Consider the following 22,397-nt stretch of genomic DNA (forward strand, 5'->3'; position numbering starts at 1 on the left):
CTCCTCTCAGTTGAGAGCTCTGTTGAAAGAACAAATGTATCTAAGATAAGTCAAAGTTTGTTTGCAGTTGCAAGTCAAAGCATGTGTACATTTGATGATTAGTCTAATCTGTGTGATTGACAGGAGAGATGATCAGAGGGGCGGAGTTTTTACCACCATCATTAACACAGGGACTGAAGTATGGGTAGAGCTTCTCAGTGAAGCTGCAGCCAGTAAAGGAGTAGATAAGAGCTGCAGCATCTACATCATAAAAGGAGACCAGACCCTCCTCATAATCCACAAACACCCCCACCTTCTGAGGCTTCATCTTCAGAGAGAGGAGGACAGGAGGGCCAGCATTAGCTGTGTACTCATTTCCATTTCTCAACCATACAGTCCAGAAGCCATTCTTTGGGCTCGCTGTGATCTGTCCCTTCCTGTTGATCGAGCCTCTGGCCACTCCTAAAGTCCAGTTAGTCTTCCCTTTAACCTGAACCTCGTAGTAAAACTTCCCTGAAGAGAAGCTCTGCTGTCCTAATAGTCTAGTAGAAATTTCTTGGACCCAGAAATGTTGTTTCCTATGAACTTTTATGATTGAAATGTCATCTATAGGCTTATTGGATGAAATTCAACTTGGTTGCTAAAAGTTGCATGTTGGGCAATTAGATTAATTAGCATAATGAGCTAATTAATCGTCACAAACAGGAAATGGCTATAATTCTGCTTGTTGTTGACTTAGAAAGGTGATCTAAGAGTCTAAGTCCATGTTTGTGATGTCCAGAAATTCATCTATCACCATGGTGTAGTCATGCAACCATTCCTCATAAGCATAATTTCCATAAATTATGGAAAAATTGGGTAAAAATCAGGAAATTTTTATATTTTTCACTTTTAGTCAACTTAAAAATGTGATCTTCTCTAAGTCTATCATAGTTTTGATGTCCATAAATTAATCTCTTGCCTTGCTTGCTAAGAGTTGGATTTTGCGCAATTTGTGTCCCTTATTAGCTAATTATCAAGTAAAGAAGAAAAACAAAAATCGCCACAGACTTCCCAAAGCACTTTATTTCAATGATAATGTACCATAATTATAGTACATATAAAATATAGGAATGTCTAGCCTTATTGTCATGCACTTGAATTTGCATATTAATATAATAAGAACACCAAATTTAATGAAACAAGTGAAAATTCAATAATGGTAAAAAAAAAAAAAAGGGCCCAAGTTAGCTTATTTGAAAGATATAAACATGTAGATTGAAATCACAGAATACAAGAAACAGCAATAAGTGCATTTAAAGTTGACTTAGAACAACCACAACCTCACACTCAATGGCCTTCACCCTCTTCATCATCTCTCTCCTCATTCCCTTCAGCCTCCTCACTTTCTATGTCTTTGTCTTCATGTATTGTGAATGGGTTGCAGCAGCGGACCTCCCCTCCTTCACACTTGCAGTAGTCAGTGCAAGTGAGACCTGCAGCATGGCAGCTGCAGTTCTTTTGGCTGCAGGCCTTCAATGCACTGCAGCTGCAGCTGGTGACGTCAAGCAATTTAGCTGGAGCCACTGCTTGGGTGGAAACGGCGGGCATGACAACCCCTCCTTTCGCAACCTCCCACCCGAATTTAGTGATGTCTCTAGCCTCTGCAGGTGGTTCCCTCTGATCTGCAGCCTTCCACAACATTACCTGGAGATGTGCACGCAGTATGTGAAGCATCATGTTGACATCAGTTGGAGGAAGCTTTTTAAGTTCAGGTGGCTTTTTCCTCCGTCTGTAGATCTGGTAGCGAGCGTAATTCATCGACTTGGCCTTTTTCTGCCCATAGAGTGTGAGGAAGAACTCAGTTCCTGTATCTTTTAGGTCAGTGTGAGTGGCATCAGGTTCCCCAAGCACTGTAGTAAGACCAGGGATGGGACTTCCTTGAAGTACTTTCAGTGCAGATACCTTGCCCTTTCCACAGGGGTAGGAGACAGTGTCACATCTCAACAATGCATGCATCCCCAGGAGACACTGACATTTGTCACCCAACGCCCTAACTGTGGCATTGATGTCCAGGATTGTGCCATCCCACTTCTCCATCTGCACTGCTGATTGAATGTCGGCCTTCGACGTCCAGTACACTAACAGGACAAATACATCAGTGTCATCACTTAGGATACGTATGATAGGTGCCCCTGCTGTAGCTGCTTGCAGCATGTAGCTAACGAGGGTGATGTCAGCTTCCTCATGCTTGATGAGGCAGTCCTTCTGGTTCACAAGCAGGATCTTATCAGCAGTGAGGTCATATGTGCACAGAAGATGTGATAGTTGTGCCTTGTTTGATGTGCTCTTCATCACTGCCTCTCAATCTGGAAGCGGTGTGTTGATTGTCAGCTTGTACTCAGCTGCACCAACTCCTGCTCATCTTCTCCTCTCATGATCTTTGGAACTGGGCTCATCATTGTAACGGTCAAAGATGACAAGGGTCTCATCAACTCCAGCTGCAGTATAGGCATTGGCGAGGCGTGCTTTGATGCTAGATGCAATGTTGCTGATCGTACCTGCCACAGGCCAGACAATGTGGTAGAGCAGCTGACTTGCATCAACTAGGACAACATTGGGAAGTGGAGCATTTTTATCAGGTACTCCCACTTTCCTGACAAGGACAGACTTGTCACCCTTTCTCAGACAACCAAATTCATCGATGAGTGATGGTGGAACAGGGCTGAGCTCATGATCAAAAACATCTTTCATTTCTATGCCGCGCTGCTGGCCCACAACTAAGAGTCGAGCAAAGAGGGCCTCCATGTCGTAGATGGGCTTGCCTTTAACAGTCATAGCTTTCTTCATCACCTCCATGGTTTTGACTCTCCTCTCAATGGTGCTATGGAAGCCTTCTGGGAGAGACTCTGCTAAATCTTTACTCTGCTGTTCACCAATCTGAAGAGCATTCTGCACATTCACACAGTCTGGAGCCACCTGTCCATTCACAATGTTGTACAGGTTTGCTGATTCTCTTTCAAGGGATGAGAGTGTTTCTGGAACTCCTCCATGATTTTCTCACGGTCCCTTTGATCCAGCGCTCGTCTTCTCTCACCGTCCTCCTTATGTTTGATGCACTGACCTCCAGGGGGGGCTGGTGTGTCCTGACTTATGTACATTTCTTCCACTGTCTGGGAAAGATGGGAACAAATGGGATGGGAATTGATCCACACTGCAACTTGCTCTTCATTGGTTGAGATGCCTTTCAACCCACCTTGTCCTTTCCCTTGTTTAATGTAGGTCTGCTCCCCAAACTGGTCAGCAGGTACAGCAGTTCCACCGTTAAGAGTGGCGGCAGACGTGAGCCCCAGCTAACAGGTCCTGCTTGGCCTCATGTGGAAGATTCTGCATAATCCTGAGTACCAGGTTATGTATCGTGCATAATTATGGTGCCCAGCAGCAAAGAAGTACAGGACCATCTGCTTGAGGCAGTGCTGCTGTAGGAGGAAGTCTCCCTCTCTCTCTGCACGAAGAAAATGAAGTGCGATGAAGGTGGGACGAATCAGACAGTCCACCCAGAGCCTGCCTGTAGGGTGCTCACTCACATGCCTTGTCCAGATATTCTGCGATAGCAGCATCAGTTTGCAGCCCATCATTGGGGAGTCAAGTGGAGAGTAGCAGGTGACCAGTGGGAGAAGGGTGGGGAAGGGAGGACTGCACATCGCTGCTCATGAAATCTTTTTTTACATGTTATGAAACATTTGGGGTCGGGGACAAATAAATAGCACAATGAAAAATAAAAAATAAATAATATCTAATACCATGTCGCTTTTAAATGGACGTGGATCCAGATTACGCGGAAAGGTTCCATGACAGTTTTGGAAATAAATGAATTTCTGGACATCCAAACATAGGCATAGACTCTTAAATAACCTTTAAATGGACTAAAATAAAAAATATAGCTATTTCCTGGTTTCGGACTAATAATTACACAATGTATGCAAATTATACTAATAAAGAAAGGTTGCCTGATTTAGTTATGGCAAGAGATTGATTTCTGGACATCAAAACATAGACTTAGACTGTAAGAGAATCTTTCTAAGTTGACTGAAAGCAAAAAAACCTAGCCATTTCCAGGTTTTGACCACATTTCTACATAATTTATGCAGATTATGCTAATGAGGAAAGGTTGTATTAGCACACCATGGTAACAGATGGATGTCTGGACATAACAAACATGGACCTAGACTCTTACATCACCTTTATAAGTTAACTACAAGCAGAATTATAGCCATTTCCTGTTTTTGGTGATTAATTAGCTCATTATGCTAATTACGCGAATTGCCCAAAATGCAACTTTTAGCAACCAAGTTTAATTTCATCCACTAGGCCTATAGATGACATTTCAATCATAAAAGTTCATAGGAAACAACATTTCTGGGTTCACTATAGGCCATATAGGGGTTTCTACTAGACCAGTGATTCCCAACCTGTGGGCCGCGGCCCCCTGGTGGGCCGCGAAGGTATTGCAAGTGGGCCGCCAAATCATTTCCAAAAAAGTATGATTTTTGAAAAAAAAAAAATCAAAAACATTTTTTTTTTCAATTTTTTTTTTGAAAGATTTTGAAAAATCATACTTGAAAAAGTATGATTTTTGTTTCTTTGATGTTATTGCTTTTGTTTGAATTGAAGTTTCATCTTTACATCATCTTTATATTGGGTTTGTGTTTATTTGTAACCCTATCGATTTAATGGGCTTTCTTCTGATATTTGGATCTGATATTGGATGTCAAATTGTTATGAGAATGCATTTTTCCATTGTTGAAGGATACCGTTATTTATTAATCATTTGTTAATTAGCCTGTTACAGACAGCCCCTTGCTTGTCATTTCTGACATCTGTGTGGTGCTGATGGACAGCTCCTTGAATGATTGGTGTGTGTGTGTGTGTGTGTGTGTGTGTGTGTGTGTGTGTGTGTGTGTGTGTGTGTGTGTGTGTGTGTGTGTGTGTGTGTGTATGTATGTGTGTGTGTGTGTGGACAGCTCCTTGAAAACTGTAATACTGAAGGTGTTGCAACATGTTACAGGTGCTGTGTTAGTGACTGTGGAGCTTCCAACATGTTTCTCCTGTATTCAGTTCAGTCCTTTATGTTCAATTTTCAATAAAAAAGTGCTCTGAGAACGCATTATATGGCCTTTGTATTTATGGGGTCGGAGGTGGGCCGCGAACATTTTTGAGACATAAAAGTGGGCCCTGAGTTGGAAAAGGTTGGGAACCACTGTACTAGACTATAAGACACAGGCAGAAGAAGAAAATCTCTCTGGGTTGTTTGGGAGATTCTTCTTTACATCACTATCATGTACTTGTTTCCCATCATCAGACAGAATGAGATCAGGATGTGCTGTATCAGGATCCAGAGTCACATCCACTTCATACTGCTGGAGGCAGGGGTGGGCAACTGTTTTTCATGGGGGGCCACATGAGAAACCCAGATTGTTGCCGGGGGCCGAACAAATATTGTCACGCCGTAACCCATGGATGGGCAACTTTGATCATAGAGAGGGCCACAAAAAATGTCCTCGCTACCAGTTTTTGCTGAGGGCTGAACGGCGCCAGCGCGAAACATTTTGGGCATTTGAAGCCAGGTTTAGAGGAATAACTCATTTTAAATTAACAGTTGTGATGTCATTATTCAGTCTTAACCACCAATATTTGATCCTTTTCTCACTCACTCCTATGTCACCACCCGCTCTCCCTCTTCAGTGCTTGAAATTAACTTTTTTGACCACCTGCCAATATGGCTGCTAGATTTTAAAGTTACCAGCCAATTCGAATTTCCACTAGCCGAAATGTTTTTCTTGAAATAAACCAGAATATGAGTGGGTTATTTTAAGCTTAAGTATCAGTAAGTGGCCCGGGATTCTCAAAGCCTGTGTTGAGGGTCACACAAGAACAAAAATGCACTCTTGAAGCTAAATAAATCCAAAATCAACAAGTTAATTATTTAAATTTCTACTTCAATGTAGAACAGTCATTTCTTACACATGAGATTACTTTTAGCCTTTTAGTCATAAATATTATTGAAATATATTCCATATTCCAGACTGAAATGCTATAACAGAAGAGTATTGGCCAGAATGACATGAACATTTGGACACTTATTCAGCGGGTATCTTGCATGTTGCGTTCAGGTGCACTGTAAAAAAAAAAAAAAAAAAAAAAAAAAAAAATTTTTTTTTTCCCCAATTCCATCGCGGGCCACACAGGGGGCGCCCGCGGGCCGCATACGGCCCGCGGGCCGTATGTTGCCCATGTATGCTGGACCCTCTTCAGCTCAGCCTCATCAGCTTCTCCATCTGTTTCCTGAGAGTCTCCTCCAGCTGAGCCACAGCTCTCCTCACAGTCCCCTCATATGAGGAGCGATGGACACTGACCTCTGTCCAGTCCTTGGTGTGTCGAGGAGTGTTCAGGGATGGGAAGCTTTGGAGGAGGTGAAGGTGGTCTTCAGTGTGTGAGAGCTGCTCCATCTCAGCGCTTCTCTTCATCAGCTCAGAGATCTCCTGTTCCAGCTCTTTGATCAAGCTTTCAGCCTGTTTCTCTGTTGTTTTCTGCTTCTCCTCAATCGTCTCAATGAGCTCAGCCTGGCCTCTCTCCACAGACCTCCTCAGAGCAGTGAAGACCTGCACACCGTCTGCTATCTCTCTGTCTGCATCTTCCTTGCTGAGCTCCACTGTGTGTTTGATCTCCTGAATCTTCAGTCGTCTCTCCTGGATCTTCTGCTGAATTTCAGCCTCTGTCTTCCCCAGCTCAGCCTTCTTTCCTTTATTTTCTTCTTTCAGAGGAACAATGTCATGTAACTTGTGGCCTACAGCAGTGCAGTGCAGACACACACACATCTGGTCCGTCTTGCAGAACAGCTCCAGTGGTTCATCGTGCTCTTTACACATCCTGTCTTCCAGGTTCTCCACAGGATCCATCAGCTTGTGTTTTTTCAAGCCCGCCATTTTTTGATGAGGCTCCAGGTGAGTCTCACAGTAGGAGGCCAGACACACCAGGCAGGACTTCTGGGCCTTCAGTTTCGTCCCAGTGCAGACGTCACAGGGGACTTCTTGACCCATTGATGGTCTCAAGTCTGGGTTGCTGCTGGTTTTCATCTGATCTGACTTTCTGAACTGAGCAGCCATCTCAGATATGAAAGTATTGACCCGCAGCAGAGGTCTTATGTTGAAAAGCTCTTTACACATGGGACACTGGCACTGGACATTAACATCCCAGTACTTTGTGATACAGTTCTTGCAGAAGTTGTGTCCACATGGTATGGAGACTGGATCAGTGAACACATCCAGACAGATGGAGCACAGAAACTGATCTTCAGATTGAAGACCGCTGGCAGCTGACATATCTAGACACTGAGACCAAAAGTGAGTGTTAAATAACAATAGGCTACTGCAACACATTTATTTTGAGAAGACATCAAAGTTATTGATCGTAATATTATCAAAAGTAATTTTGAGTCTTGCACTTCACTGAAAACATCATTTTGACAATTAACAGTGCAAAATGAAAACAGGGAAATTTCCAGTCTGAATACAGCTCAATATGTGTCACTGCTCTCTGTTTAAACCATCAACATATATATCTCAGTGGTTTAAACAGTAAATATGATCTGCTGTACTCACCTGTGTATGTCTAAGACTGCTGTATTGTTGAGGAAGCCCTGATCAACTTCGGGTTATTATTCTTTCCAGAGAAAGACGGAGACTTGTCGACTGCAGCAGTGCTGTCGCTCTGAGTTAGCCTACTTTGACTTCAGAAATATGTCACCTCGAAACACACCTGTCTCTGCCGTGTTGCTCCTCCTCTCATTGCAGTTCAATATTAATCTCATAGCAGTTAATCATTAACTAGCAGTTAATCATTAACTGCTATGAGATTAAACTGTTTTGTAACTTTGGACTCACGGTGCTGTCTACACAAGAAGGTTAGCAATGCTTGTCAATTCGTTTTTTTATTCATTTTATTAAAAAGAAAACCCGCTTAATTGGTTATGCATATATATATACACTATATATATATATATATATATATATATATATATATATATATATATATATATATATATATATAAAAACAATATTTTTTCATAACTGTGGCAGGATGAATTAAATGACTGATGAAACTGTAAACCTCTAATATTAAAACCTGGAATAAAGTAATAAAAGAAGAAGGATAGCAACATCAGTAAGGACCCGCCCACCCAGGTCACAGTCTGTTTGTCCCCTCGTCATCGGGGAAGAGATACAGAGCCATCAAAGCCCGAACAAACACACTGAAGAACAGCTTTTCACCAGAGCTGTAGCCTCCATCACCCTCTACACTCCCATAGCTGCTGAGGACTGAAGACTATACTGAGTTAGCTTCTCCCATCCACCACCAAACTGCTGCTAATGCACTCCAACATTTTATTACCTACATTTAATTTGTTGTGCAATAGCTTTTTATTATCTTGATTTTATCTTGCATGCCAACACTTTATTATTGAACATCTAACTTATGCAATAGCCTAACCTTTTATCATCTTGTTTGTATACTTTGTTATATGCCTACAATGACAAATAAAGTGTCTTATGCATTATGTTTTCTCACTCACTGTTGTAAATGATCACATGACACCTTTGACCTCTCTGGATGATGGAAAGAGAAATTCCCAATGTTCTTCACAGTATCAGTGTGCTGTATTTATTCTCACTCTTCCTCTGTATCTTCCCCAATCCCTGTATATCATTTACATGTGTTTAGTGATGTCATAGGGAATTCCCCGCCTCCTGGTGGATCTGGTCCAATGAGAGACTGTTTTTTTTAATCCAAACTGTTACCACACCTGCATGGACTTTAGGCCTGAGACTGTCCTACTACAGGCCTCTCCTTTGTCTAAAAGCACACAGTCTCTGTTCATCTCCATGACAAATCCCAACAGTGATTTGAAAACCCAATCTCAGACAGTTCTGTCAATCAAACAGGATTGTAACCCACAGCTTGTACATCTGGGGGCCCTAAGCAGAACTGAACTGGACTTTGGAGCGTATTCGGATCCGACTGGAAGCTGCTGAACAGCATCAACCTCAGCAGAACATGTGGGGAAAACAGACTCGAGGCTGTGAAAGTCAAGGATGCTTCTAATGCAAAACACTGACAGAATGAAGACAAACAACAGAAAAGAGGAACAAAATGTAAAAAGTTTAATAAAAAATAAGCAGAATGACCTAACGCAGTGGTTCCCAACCTTTTTTGGCCCCTAACCCCTTAAAATAAAGCAAATCTGGGACCTCTTGTCAAATGTTGCATTGTCTCCCAGTTAACTTACTGATGATTGTCTCCATCACCGGTTAATCGTTTTGTCCATAAAATGTCAGAAATATGAAAAACATCTGTTCAAGTTCCCCACAGTCCAAGGTGACATCTTCAAGTGTCTAGTCTTGTCTGACTAACAGTCCAACACCTAATGATATTCAGTTTATCATCATGTTCCACAAAGATATTGTGATGGTCACATGTCACGTTATTTGCGAGCTGTCGATGGTCAGATGAATATGAGTCATGAACAGCTCATAAGGTCACATTATTTAGGCACCACTGGAGTAAATGTCAGGCAACGTCACCCATCTGAGGGATTGGCTAGCCTTCACACAGGTGTAGAATGTTTGGGCTGTGATTGGTTCACACCTGGCTGAGATGGCGGCCCGACGAGCTGTCAAACATTTCCCCAGGGAAGCGAAAAGGGGTGTGGCAGATGATTGAGAGGATTGAGACTCAGAGAGACACGCCAACTAAGAGAATCTCTGTCTTATCCTCATTTAGTTGGAGAAAATTGTTATTGACCAAGTATAATTGGGGAGACAATGGGGAAAAATCTGAAAGAAATACAGAGCAAACTAGAGGGCACTCGGTAGAGGGCATAGTAGTCAAACATAGAATAAATTAAGTAGCCTATACAGGAAGATAACAGTCATGTAACATACAAGCTCTTTCTATTGGGTTTTATTTATGTCAGTAAACATAGGCTACAGTACAGTAGATTGCAGAATTCTTTCTTTTTCAATCAAATGCTCTTTAGTAATTGTGTATTATTAAAATGCTCAGTATATATATACACTGCTATGAGAGTAATCACCTTGTAGTTCATACCCTGGACATGTTACAATGAAACAGGAAACATTTTAATTTTCACACTCCTGCAATAGTGATTAGATTCAATGATGTTTTATGATTCACCGTGTTTGCTGCAACAAGTCACACATAACAGAAAAACAGGATATCAATAAAGCACAGAATTTACCATATTAACCAGAATCTGGAGTTTAACATTTCTTTAGCTGTACTGTTTTTTCCTCTCTCATGATAAAACTAAATCATTTTGCCAAGGAGAAGAAAGGTATAAGGAGACAAGTTACATTAGTAGTTACTGTTTTTTTCCACAGACAGAGAGTTTGTCTTCTCCTCTCAGTGGAGAGCTCTGTTGAAAGAACAAATGTATCTAAAGACAAGTCAGAGTGTTTGTTTGCAGTTGCAAGTCAAAGCATGTGTACATTTGATGATTAGTGAAAAAAGAAACAATCCGCACACCAAGGAGCTCCCGTTTAGGTTTTTTATTTGCAACACAGCGTAACGTTTCGGGCCACACTGGCCCTTCCTCAGACGCTTTCTGAAGTGGCAGAGAGACGCCGTCTTAAATACATGGCATCACCAGGTGTTCATCAATTAGTAATTAGAAGGATAATTAAAAAAAAAATTAAAAGTTGTACACACAAATAGGTTATTATAGACATAAATGTACAGATTCTAACAGTATATATATATATATACAGTATAGACAGAATAGGACAAATATAATTATACATGTCCCCCAAGAAAAGGAAGTAGTTTGTGGGCTCTACATTATAGTAGTCAATTAGAGTTTAACAAATCCAAATATAAGTGTAAATGCACATACATCCTGGAGGCGACTCCATTAACCACAACATACTGCATTAGCAGAAATGGGGACCTAGTCTATTACTTAAAATAAATAGCAAAAAGTTTAAAAAAATACACAGAACAACCATTTATGTATATGAGATCACCACTAGAGGGGAGAGAGAACAGTAGAGAACGAAAGAGCATCACAATAGGGATATCCTAATAACAGATTATAGGATTAAATCACCTTCTATAGGAAAGGTCTCATATCGAATTCCTCATTTAGGCCTTTTGGCGCCATGGTGCCCAATGTATAAATCCAGAATAATTCTCTTTGAAGTAGTAAGTTATTGATGTCACCCCCTCTGCGTGGCAATTTGAGAGCCTCAATCCCAATATATTTGAGAGTGGATACAGAATGTTTAGCAGAGGTAAAGTGGACAGCCACCGGGCTAGATGTAACATTATTTCTGATTGTGCTGCGGTGTTCAGAGATACGAGTTTTGAGTGGTCTCAATGACTTACCTATGAAAGTCCACATGGACAACGCAGCATATAAATAACATTGACAGTGGAACATGAGATAACACTTTTGATTTTATATTTTTTACCACTGTGGGGATGGTAAAAACAGTTGGTTTTATAGGTAAAATTACACTGTTGACACCGGCCACAAGGATAGTTGCCAGAGGGGATCGAGCTGAGGAAATGGGCAGGTGGAGTAGGTGGGAGGTCTGCCCTCACCAACATATTCCGTAAATTTGGGGGCCTTTTGTAGACCACCAAAGGCGGTCTAGAAAAGCACGCCTTGAGTGCCGGATCACTCTCAATAATGTGCCAATGTTTTTTTATGGCTTTCTCAATCTCTCTGGAGACAGGGGGAAATTGAATGGCACAGACCACTCGGTTTTCTTTTACTTTTGGTCTGGTGGACTCCAGGCACTGAGTCTGGGACACATTGGAAAATCGTGTAGTTGCATTTTTGATCCAACTCTCTTGATACTCCCTTTTTCTGAATCTGGTCTCAAGATCTTTGATTTGAGTTTGGAAATCCACATTAGAGCTGCAAATTCTTCTGATCCGGTTACATTGAGAAATGGGCAAGCTTTTTTTGAGTGGTGTGGGATGATATGAAGAGCCATGGAGGAGAGAGTTTCTATCGGTAGGTTTACGGTATAAGTCAGTTTTAAGGCAGTTGTTTTCTTTTATAACCCACATATCCAGGAAATTCATCTTAGTTAAATCAAAGGACATTGTGAACTGTAAATGTTTATTTCTAGAATTAATGAACCGGTGAAAGTCCTGCAGTTCGGACACAGCTCCTGTCCATATGAAGAACACGTCATCAAGGTACCTTTTCCAATGAGAGATGTTTTGGAGGTAGGGGAAGTCTTCTTGGTTGAACAGTTCTTTTTCGAAGAGTCCCACATATAGGGAGGCGAAGCTTGGTGACATTTTTGAGCCCATGGCCACTCCTGACACAAAATGATGAAATTATCGTACATTTGGGGGATTTTGGGATTATTGATCGTACATCGTACAGAGGTCGAAATTATCGTACAAATACGATAATTATCGTACGTCTGGCAACGCTGGGTCTTAATACACCACTTCCTGTGCTCAACGAATTTCAAAGTAAAACGCCTCCGGCATTTCTTCAGAAGCAGAATCAGAATGACTTTAATGATCCCCGAGGGGAAATTGGGACAAGTTACAGTAGCTCGCTCACAGAACACACATAGCTTAAAATAAAATAAACAGTAGTAAATGCAATGCAAATGCAGTATTAAGCAATAAGCAGAAAAACACAACATAGCATAGAATAACTAGTAAATGCGCTAGAAGCAAAAAAAAAAAAAAAGAAAAAAAGTGGAATGTCTAAGTAGCAAAATACAAAATACGTCAGGCAAGTATACATTGTCAATTATCATTATTGCACCCTGGACTATATTAAGTCGGCTTGCCCTATACGTTACACGTGGCTCAGCCAGGCACAGTTAACCTATCGGCTGGCTCAGTCTCAGGGAGACTGAACGTCTCCGAGGTGCTCTTTTAAGAGAGGCATTAAATAGACCAATGGCCACAGGCAGGAATGATTTCCCGTGCCTCTCCGTACTGCATCTAAGTGGAATCAGTCTCTCACTGAACGTACTCCTGTGTTCGATTAGCACGCCGTGGAGTGGGTGCGAGTCATTGTTCATGGTGGAACGTAGCCTGGACAACGTTCTCTTCTCTGACACCGCAGTCAGAGAGCCCAGATCCAGCCCTACAATGTCCCTGGCCTTACGGATCAGTTGTTGAGTCGTTGGCATCCTCTGCCTTCAGCCTGCTGCCCCAGCACACAATAGCATACAGGAAGGCACTAGCCACTACCGACTCATAGAACATCCTCAGCATGGTCCGGCAGACGTTGAAGGACCTCAGCCGTCTCAGAAAGTAGAGACGGCTTTGCCCCTTCTTAACCATAAACAATACCAAAGCTAAAATAATTGATACAGTGTCACGCTAGTCAGGTAACAAGAGGCTGCGAACCCCATCGCTATATGTGGCCAACCATAACATATCACTGCGAGTTGCAACTAGCAGTCCATGGTGCTCTTGCAAGGCGGTGAAACCATCGCTTTCTCTCACTTGTTTATTAACCAGTTTCTTTATATCTCATGCATTAAGCACTACATTTCAGCTGTTGCCGCCAGAATGAACCGTTCGCCCCATGGACCTTTCAGTCTGCCCAGAGTGCCCGAGATGCTACGGCACTCCAGCTTCAGCGCTTCTCCAAGCCGGTTCCCGTCAATCACCGTGAATCTGCCCAGACTTCCCCGTGGTCTGGCCCCAGCTGCGCCAGCAGGGCTATGAGCAGTCCGTAGCAAACGGGCGTTTGCTCAGGGGGAAAAGATGGTCGCTATCTGATGACATCATCACCGGCCGTCACCGCCCCGGACCGGCCCCTCGGCTCCCCTGTTCCTCATCGCACCTTGTCACCACATGACAAGATCCTGGTTCACCCTGCACCTCAAGCAGACGCTCCAGCAATGCAACCTCCCGACGAAGAACTACTCCAGCCACTCCTTCAGGATCGGAGCGGCCACCTCGGCCGCCGAGCAAGGAGTGTCCTCCGCCTCCCTCCAGCAAATGGGCCGCTGGTCCTCATCGGCATTCTCCAGCTACATCCGCCCGGAGCAGGCGGCCATACTGGCGGCCCAAAGAACCCTCCTCCCTTAATCGGTGAGCATGGCAACGAACAGTGTCCCGGACTTTAAAATGTCTCGTTGGTGGTGGCTCCCCGTAAGCATGGCGCCCAGTAAGGCGCAGTAAATTCCCCGGCTCATTTTTGGGGGGGGATAGAGAAAGAGAGAGTCGAGAAAGTCAGGGTAGTTGCGCCAAGGCAGCCAAGTAGGCCAAGCCGGGAAGCGCCAAGTCAAACATTAATGTACCAAGATCAAAGGCCCGACCGAGTCGGGAGCGCCAGCCGCAATTAGCTTGTAAGTTACAGAGTTGGGGTCCGTTACTCAAAAAAGTAATATATTACACATTACACATTACTTTCAAAAAAAGTAATGCCTTACTTTACTTGATTACTCCCTGGAGAAAGTAATTCGTTACACTACTCTTACATTACTTTTGCGTTACTCCGTAAGCCTGAGATGCATTGTCACGTAATTTGCCAGTTAACAATACAACATTAATCCTTACATATATGCCCATATATTAGCACAAATCTCTATCGTAATAAGGTAGGTTGCAAAACTTTTCCTGTCTGATGGTGGCTGTCCGTTCCCTGCCATCTGTATTTTGCTCAATATGTTTCTGAAAAATGGCGATTTCATTCTACTGTTGAAACTGGCAACATTTCCTCTACCATGTAGGAGGAGGCAACACGCCTGTCCATCTCTGATTTTGATGTTACCTGGTGAAAAGCAAGCTGTTGCTGCTTGCTTGGGGTTAGCTGCTTCTGTCCAGGGCGTTTGCAGTTTCACATTCTTGTCCTTCCGCGCAACAAAAACTTGTTGTAGAAGACGGCGCTTTTTGGCCCGCACTGCGCCCACTTCCCTAGAACACGTTGTATTAACAAGGGGTATTTACAGACCCCATCGCTGCATGTGGGTTTCTCTTATGGTTTACTTTAAATTTAATTTAATTTAATTTTGTCCAATATTCAGATATTCCAGAATTGCATGTTGTGTTAAAATACATATTATTTATATCTAACACTCTTTAGCCTGATTTAATTGTAAAACAGAGTGTAAAAAGTTATGCAAAGCCTTCTGGGAAATTTGACCCGTGGAAGAGGAAAGTGGGCGGAGTTCCCAGCATGCCCTGGACATGCCACTGTGTTTTTGTGTCAATTGTTTGTTTGTCATGTGTTTTGGAGGTTAAAATGATTTATTGTTCTATATGCATGATGTTAGTTATCTGATAAGTTATCTGTCGACTAATAGTGCTGTTCTGCATGCTAATACAAAGTTGAAATGTTGGCACCATGGGTGATTCTGCTGTGCAGTTAAGTGACCCGTCTGATGGGACACAGGATCTGCTATTAAAACGGAGATCTTTTCTCTCTTTACTTATCTTGCTAGTAAGCGTTTGATTAGTAACTGTAATGTGATTACTGCACTTAGGTACAGTAGTGCCTTGCTCTGGGGGATGGACTGTATAGAAGTGCAATTGATCTTGCACGGCATTGGCTAAAATGTCTATGTTGATAAAAAAAAACACCTGTGATGTCACTGACCCTAACACTGTTTTGCATATGCCTTCCCCCAGGTGTGACAGACCAGGAACATCCTGACATCATCAAAACAAACCAATCTAGCCTGTGACCTTTACCCTGATTTAAAGGGTAAAGGTCCATTTATCGCTAAATGTATATTAGATATACATATGATGATTATTATTATTCCAGACAGACACACAAATGGGAAAACACAGAAAAACAAACATGTATTGTCAACATTCAATCTTACAACCAGCCGCATAAGATGCTTATATGGTTGTAAGCAATATTGTGCCTGGAATCCATGCGGTCCACGAGGGAACCAGCCTGTCATCCATCTCTCAATCATGTTTGGTCCTTGAATTTGAGCAAATTGGGCCTGCAAAGTTCTTGAAATTAGACATGGCTCAGTGAAAGTGATTTCATTTCTTTATTTTGCAACGGGCTGAGGTTGAGTTTGTTTTGATTTGATGTGCAACAGCAGAGTTGATTAGTGTTCACACAGTCAATTCTGAAGCACCTTGAATTTCTAAATGCACTCCCTGTAAATATTGTACAGTACTATATTGTACTCACTTAACTAGTGGAAACACTATTTTGAACAGTTAGTCATCATAGATGGAAAGAGCTCAGTGCTGTTTTATGCTGTCTTTCGCCTATCCTCATTCATTGGTTTGTTTGTGTGTGAAGGGCTAGGTAATGTGGCCTAAATGTTTCCCTATTGAACCGTTTAAAAATCGATGCAATTTGAAATGCAAAAATGAATTTGAGTCGCCGGCAAGCCGTCAGAAGTGGTCACTGCACGGAATTGAACCGCGTCCCGGAACCAGGAGTCCAACACCAGTGACGGTTTTTCAGGCTACAGGCGACCCATTAAATCTAGTGTTTGTACGGTATATTGTTTAAAGTGACCTACATTTGATTGACATATAGATTGGAATATAATCTGACTTTGGATCCATTTAAATGGCAGATAAAGCTCTTTGAAAAGAGGTTTGGTTGAGTATTAAAGATAATTGCAGTCTAATCCAGATAGAGGATAATCTTAACACATTGAGTGCCAAGGACGTCTGTGCACGTCCTAAAAAAAAGTAACGTTCAGTGCCAAGGACGTCTGTGTACGTCCTAAAATCATAATTCATATTATTCCATAATTCTGCTGTTTAAGGTCGTACCCAGCCAGTGAGCATGAATCCCTTCAAGGGATCACACGGCGCCACCTTAAACATCGACACGGAAGCTGCGCCACCCACCTCAGATCCTTTACTTTGTACAGGAGACAGCAGGGAAAGACGTGATCAAAGAGGAAACCGATGCATGCTTCAGCCAGAGCCGTATATATTGCTCTGTCTACAGCGGAGAGTGGGCTCGGCTGCATCCGCGCTCACAACTGAGCTCTTATGCTTCTATCTATCTCCACACGATTCCCTGCCAGAAAGCCAGCATCCGAAGCCTAACGGCCAAGCCTTTTCGTTCAGTCGCGTTTGGCATTTCCTTGATGCGCGCTGGGATTCGTCCGGGGCAAAAACGGAGTCTCAGAAAACAAACTCTGTGCGTGTGGGGAGGAGCCCGCAGCTCAGAGGTGGAGAGGGGGGGGGGGGGGGGGGAGAGGGGGGGGGGGGCACGCAGGCTGCACAGAAACCACACCACGCCACCACATCAGAAAACACCAGCCAGAGTCAGTGAATGTGCTCGAAATTAGAGTGCAAAAGGTATTCATAAAAGTGACTATATCTTGGAAAGTAAAAAAAAACGACAGAAAACCCTTGAAGCAGGAGTGTTCAATGTTTCATTAAAGTCCAGCCCTATCAATATAGCCCTAATAGAAAAAATTCTATAGCTGTTTTCAACTGAATGGAAGTGAATCTGGCACAGGCTGCAGACAATTTTACTGAAGCGCTGTGGCACTCAATGTGTTAATAGTCCAATATAACTTTTTAGCTTGTTCTCTCTCACACACTCACTCACACACACACACACACACACACACACACACACACACACACACACACACACACACACACACACACACACACACACACACACACACACACACACACACACACACACACACACACACACACACACACACACACACAGAAGAAGAAACAGAATTACAGGAGAACCCCTCACAAGCTGTTGGTTGTGTGTAACCCAGGTCATGAAATGTTACCATGTAAAGAACAGGACGCTTACTGGAGGGTGGAGGGGCCCGGGCTTTCCGGGGGGGGGGGGCGGCCGCCCTCTTCTCCTGGTCCCGGCCGTGCACGTAGCACTGGAGCATGTGCATGGCTGACCCTGGCGCACACACACGCTCTCTCCTCACCCAGCTCACATAGCTATGAGCACAAAACATCAGAGCAGTGATTCACACAGCATCACACACACAATCACTGCAATTAATTAATCCATTACAACACTTACCCTGGGAGCCCAGGGCTGGTGGACTCATAGAGCCCGGCGTAGGTAAACCCACCAGCCCTCACTGACACGGTAATCCATTCTGCAAAATGACAGCACAGATTTTGAGCTAGTTCCATTACATTTACATTAACATTATGACATTTAGCAGACGCTTCTGTCCAAAGCGACTTACAATATCACATTTTGTCAACAGTAGAACTATGCAACACAATCAATGACAGCTAAGACATTTTGATTGACTAAGGTAGCATCCTGTAGAAAGTAGTTTGAGAAGGACTATTAGTTAGTCTTCACGGCATGACTGATCAAATAAAACTAAATATACTACCAAAGAGATTAGAGCAAAGATAAGCATATTCATTCAATTCAAAGCTTACAGTGTTATCAATTTTACTTTCTGCAATGCAATGCTGTACACAGGCCAGCTAGATGCATTTATGCCAATTTTCCTAGGTTTGACAGTAAGCCATGTTATCTGCATGTCAAAATGACATGTCAGTTTCAAAGCTGCACACGCAGCAACAAGTGTTATCAATTTTACATTCTGCAATGCAATGCTGTACACAGGCCAGCTAGATGCATTTATGCCAATTTTCCTAGGTTTGACAGTAAGCCATGTTATCTGCATGTCAAAATGACATGTCAGTTTCAAAGCTGCACACGCAGCAACAAGTGTTATCAATTTTACATTCTGCAATGCAATGCTGTACACAGGCCAGCTAGATGCATTTATGCCAATTTTCCTAGGTTTGACAGTAAGCCATGTTATCTGCATGTCAAAATGACATGTCAGTTTCAAAGCTGCACACGCAGCAACAAGTGTTATCAATTTTACATTCTGCAATGCAATGCTGTACACAGGCCAGCTAGATGCATTTATGCCAATTTTCCTAGGTTTGAGAGTAAGCTATGCATGCAAGCTATGCATGTCAACATGACACATGTCACTTTCAAAGCTACACACGCAGCAACGAGCATTAGGCAGTTACAGACAGCACAGCTAGAAATATGTAATTCATGTTTACTATAACAGGTAACGTTATCTGCAAGTCAACACGATACAGTCGGTTAACGTTAAATTCTCCACACAGCCCAGCGGCGGCCTTAACGCAGCAGCGGCATAGTTGGGTTATTTTAAGCATATGAAATGGATGGCACGGCAACACCAATCAATTCGGCATACATTTAATACACATACAATAACTATTACAACATAAAACCCGGGCTGTCCTCGCCCTTTTGAGGCTCGGCGAAAACGGCATGTATTTTAATAGAGTTTGGCGAACAGAGTTTCGCCCTGCAAATAACGTTACGTTACGTTTTTCCTCTCAACAAGACTCGCTTTTATCGCATAATTAGATATAAAATCCAGCTCTTACCTCTTAGCGCGGAGAAATTCTCTGAATAAGGCGAAATAAGACAATCCAACACAATCCAACAGACTGTGACTTTCCACGGCAGAAAAATGGCGGCTCTGAAAAACAGTTTCTTTGTTGAGGGTGGGTGGGGCGACTGGGGGGGAGCAGGCCAGAACCAATGAGAGGAGAGTCTACGTTATATGGCTCTCGGATTTGCTCAGATGTCTACATGAACGTAGACATCTGAGCCAATGAGAGGCCGAGATTGTCTACGTTGTACATGAACGTAGACATCTGAGCCAATGAGAGGCCGCGATTGTCTACGTTTCAACGTAGACTTTGCACCTCCGTACAGAAAAGCTCTGCGAGCGAACTGTACCCCCAACTCTGGTAAGTTACTAAAAAGGTCGAAGGCCGGAAAAGTACAATCGCGAAGCGCCAAGGCGGCCAGGTGAGCCAAGCTGGGAAGCGCTATCGCGAGGTGCCCGACCGAGTTGGGAGCACCAGCCGCAAATAGCTTGTAAGTCGCCAAAAAAGGTCGGAGGCAGGAAAAGTACGTACCAAGATCGAAGGCCCGACCGAGTTGGGAGCGCCAGCCGCAAATAGCTTGTAAGTCGCTAAAAAGGTCGAAGGCAGGAAAAGTACGTACCAAGATCGAAGGCCCGACCGAGTTGGGAGCGCCAGCCGCAAATAGCTTGTAAGTCGCTAAAAAGGTCGAAGGCCGGAAAAGTACAATCGCGAAGCGCCAAGGCGGCCAGGTGAGCCAAGCTGGGAAGCGCTATCGCGAGGTGCCCGACCGAGTTGGGAGCGCCAGCCGCAAATAGCTGTAAGTCGCTAAAAAGGTCGAAGGCCAGAAAAGTACAATCAACTACCGGTGCCCGCAGATCTCAATTAACCTCCGGTAATCAGATCTTCCTTTTGGGGGATCTCCTAGCCTATGCAGATGCCCTCCTCTTGCCTCAAGAGCAGCGCCACTGGCTAATGGAGTCATGCGCCAAAGTATTTGCCATGCACGCCGATTGCTAAATAAAGTTTGTTAAATCCTACCAACTGGCCTCTCATGATTGAAGTGAGGTCTCTAGACCATATTTCAAGCAGAAGGCCATTCGTGCATAATCTAATCCGATCACCCCTGACGTCAGTCAAGTTCTAGTATGACGTGGTCAGTCCAAGTCTTAGTATGACGTCCGTAATGACGTCAGATATGACGTCAGTTAATTCTCATATATATAGCAAGGGTTCTACGTCACCTCTCTCTCTCTGGCCGATCATAACAGCAGCTAGCTTCACGGCAGGCAATCTCCCCTGAAGCCGTCCTCCGAAGCGTTGTTTTGCCCACCCACCTCCCCAGTCCGCCACCAACGAGTCGTGACTCCTGGGGGGGGGGGGGGGGATCTCCTAGCCTATGCAGATGCCCTCCTCTTGCCTCAAGAGCAGCGCCACTGGCTAATGGAGTCATGCGCCAAAGTATTTGCCATGCACGCCGATTGCTAAATAAAGTTTGTTAAATCCTACCAACTGGCCTCTCATGATTGAACTGACAGTATGTCAGGTGTAGTACGAGGAAGGATAACATTTTAGATAAATGTTATGGGAACATCAGGGGGGCCTACACAGCCAGGGCTAGGCCTCCACTCGGCACCTCCGACCATGAAACTGTACATCTCCTCCCGACATACCGGTCAGTATGTAAATCCAGTAAACCGGTGAAAAAGACAGTGCATGTGTGGTCCAGGGACGCAACTGAGGAGCTAAAAGGATGCTTCGTGTGTACTGACTGGGACATTTTCTTTGAGGATGCAGACATTAACACTGCCACTGAGTCTATTACTGCTTAAATTTCCTTCTGTGTTGATCTGATAGTACCACAGAAAACTATAACAAAGTATCCGAATAATTGAGCATACCTCACAAATGAAATCAAGGAGTGCATACATAGGAAAACAGATGCCTTCAGATCAGGAGACACGGCAGCTTTGAAGGCTGCACAAAAAGAACTGAATAAACAACTGAAAGAATCCAGAAGGAAGTATACTGAACCATATATAATGTCAAATCTAAAAAGAGGACAGACGTCCCTATGTGCTCAGTTAAGAACTGCTACCCTACCACTGGCAATTGAGGTAGGTAGATATACATGTGTTCCTGAAGAGTTGCGTTTGTGTGTTTTTTGAGATCTTGGTGTTGTGGAGAATGAATTTCATTTGGTGTTTCATTGTCCCATATACAATGATTTGAGAAATCCTTTATTTGAGAAAATCCAGTTGAAGAATCCCGATTTGTTTTGGCTGTCAGAAGGTCATATGTTGAGTTGGCTTTTTGATAAGGAAATTTTTATTTTAGCCAGATTTATAGAAAATGCCTGGCGACTAAGACAGGGAACATTGTACCCAGTATAATTGCTTCTGGAAAGTGAATGTCTCAGTGAAATGCCCTTTCTTTTCTTTTCTTTTCTTGATTCTGTACAAAGGTATATTATGATTTGTTGTGTGGCCATCTTGGTGATTGTAATTATGATATAGTGTCTTGTAAGCCCATATGGGCTGGGCACCCAAAGGTGCATGACACTTAAATAAAAAATATCAATCAATCAATCAATCATAAAGAGCGTGCGGAGCAGGACTTAGTCAACTGGAACACCAAGAGACTCTGGGACTCTATCAGGGAGATGACCAATATGAAGCCTGAGAGAAAGCCCATTATTGCTCTAGATGAGAGTGCCAGGGCGAATGAGCTAAATAATTTCTTTATGCGTTTTGAATCTGACACTTCTCAGGGATGCTGTGATGTAATTAGTGAACTGAATTGTAATGCTAATAATGACAGGATGCTAATAGATCTGGACACTGTCTGTAAAGTGTTTAAAACCATACAGGCCAACAAGGCGACGGGACCAGATGGAATGCACGCGTCTCTGTTAAAAACATGTGCTGAGGAATTAGCCCCGTTTCCAGCTATCGTTAGATTCACATACAGTGCCGGAGCGCTGGAAAAAGTCAGTGATA

The 22,397-nt window shown here is 43.2% G+C and overlaps 1 pseudogene across 1 annotated transcript in view; it reads right to left on the reverse strand.

The window, feature by feature from the left end:
• Positions 1-103: 103 nt before the first annotated feature.
• LOC310791439 (E3 ubiquitin-protein ligase TRIM39-like) overlaps positions 104-22,397 on the reverse strand; it is a 42,354-nt pseudogene continuing 20,060 nt past the window's right edge. The window contains exons 3-5 of the transcript in view: positions 6,259-7,349; positions 5,240-5,378; positions 104-521 (exon numbers count right to left, since the gene is read on the reverse strand). The product of the transcript in view is annotated as an E3 ubiquitin-protein ligase TRIM39-like (transcript). The remainder of the gene's footprint in view (positions 522-5,239; positions 5,379-6,258; positions 7,350-22,397) is intronic.

The sequence above is a fragment of the Poromitra crassiceps genome (genome assembly GCF_964638095.1).
Source record: "Poromitra crassiceps genome assembly, chromosome: 16".
NCBI lineage: Eukaryota > Metazoa > Chordata > Actinopteri > Beryciformes > Melamphaidae > Poromitra > Poromitra crassiceps.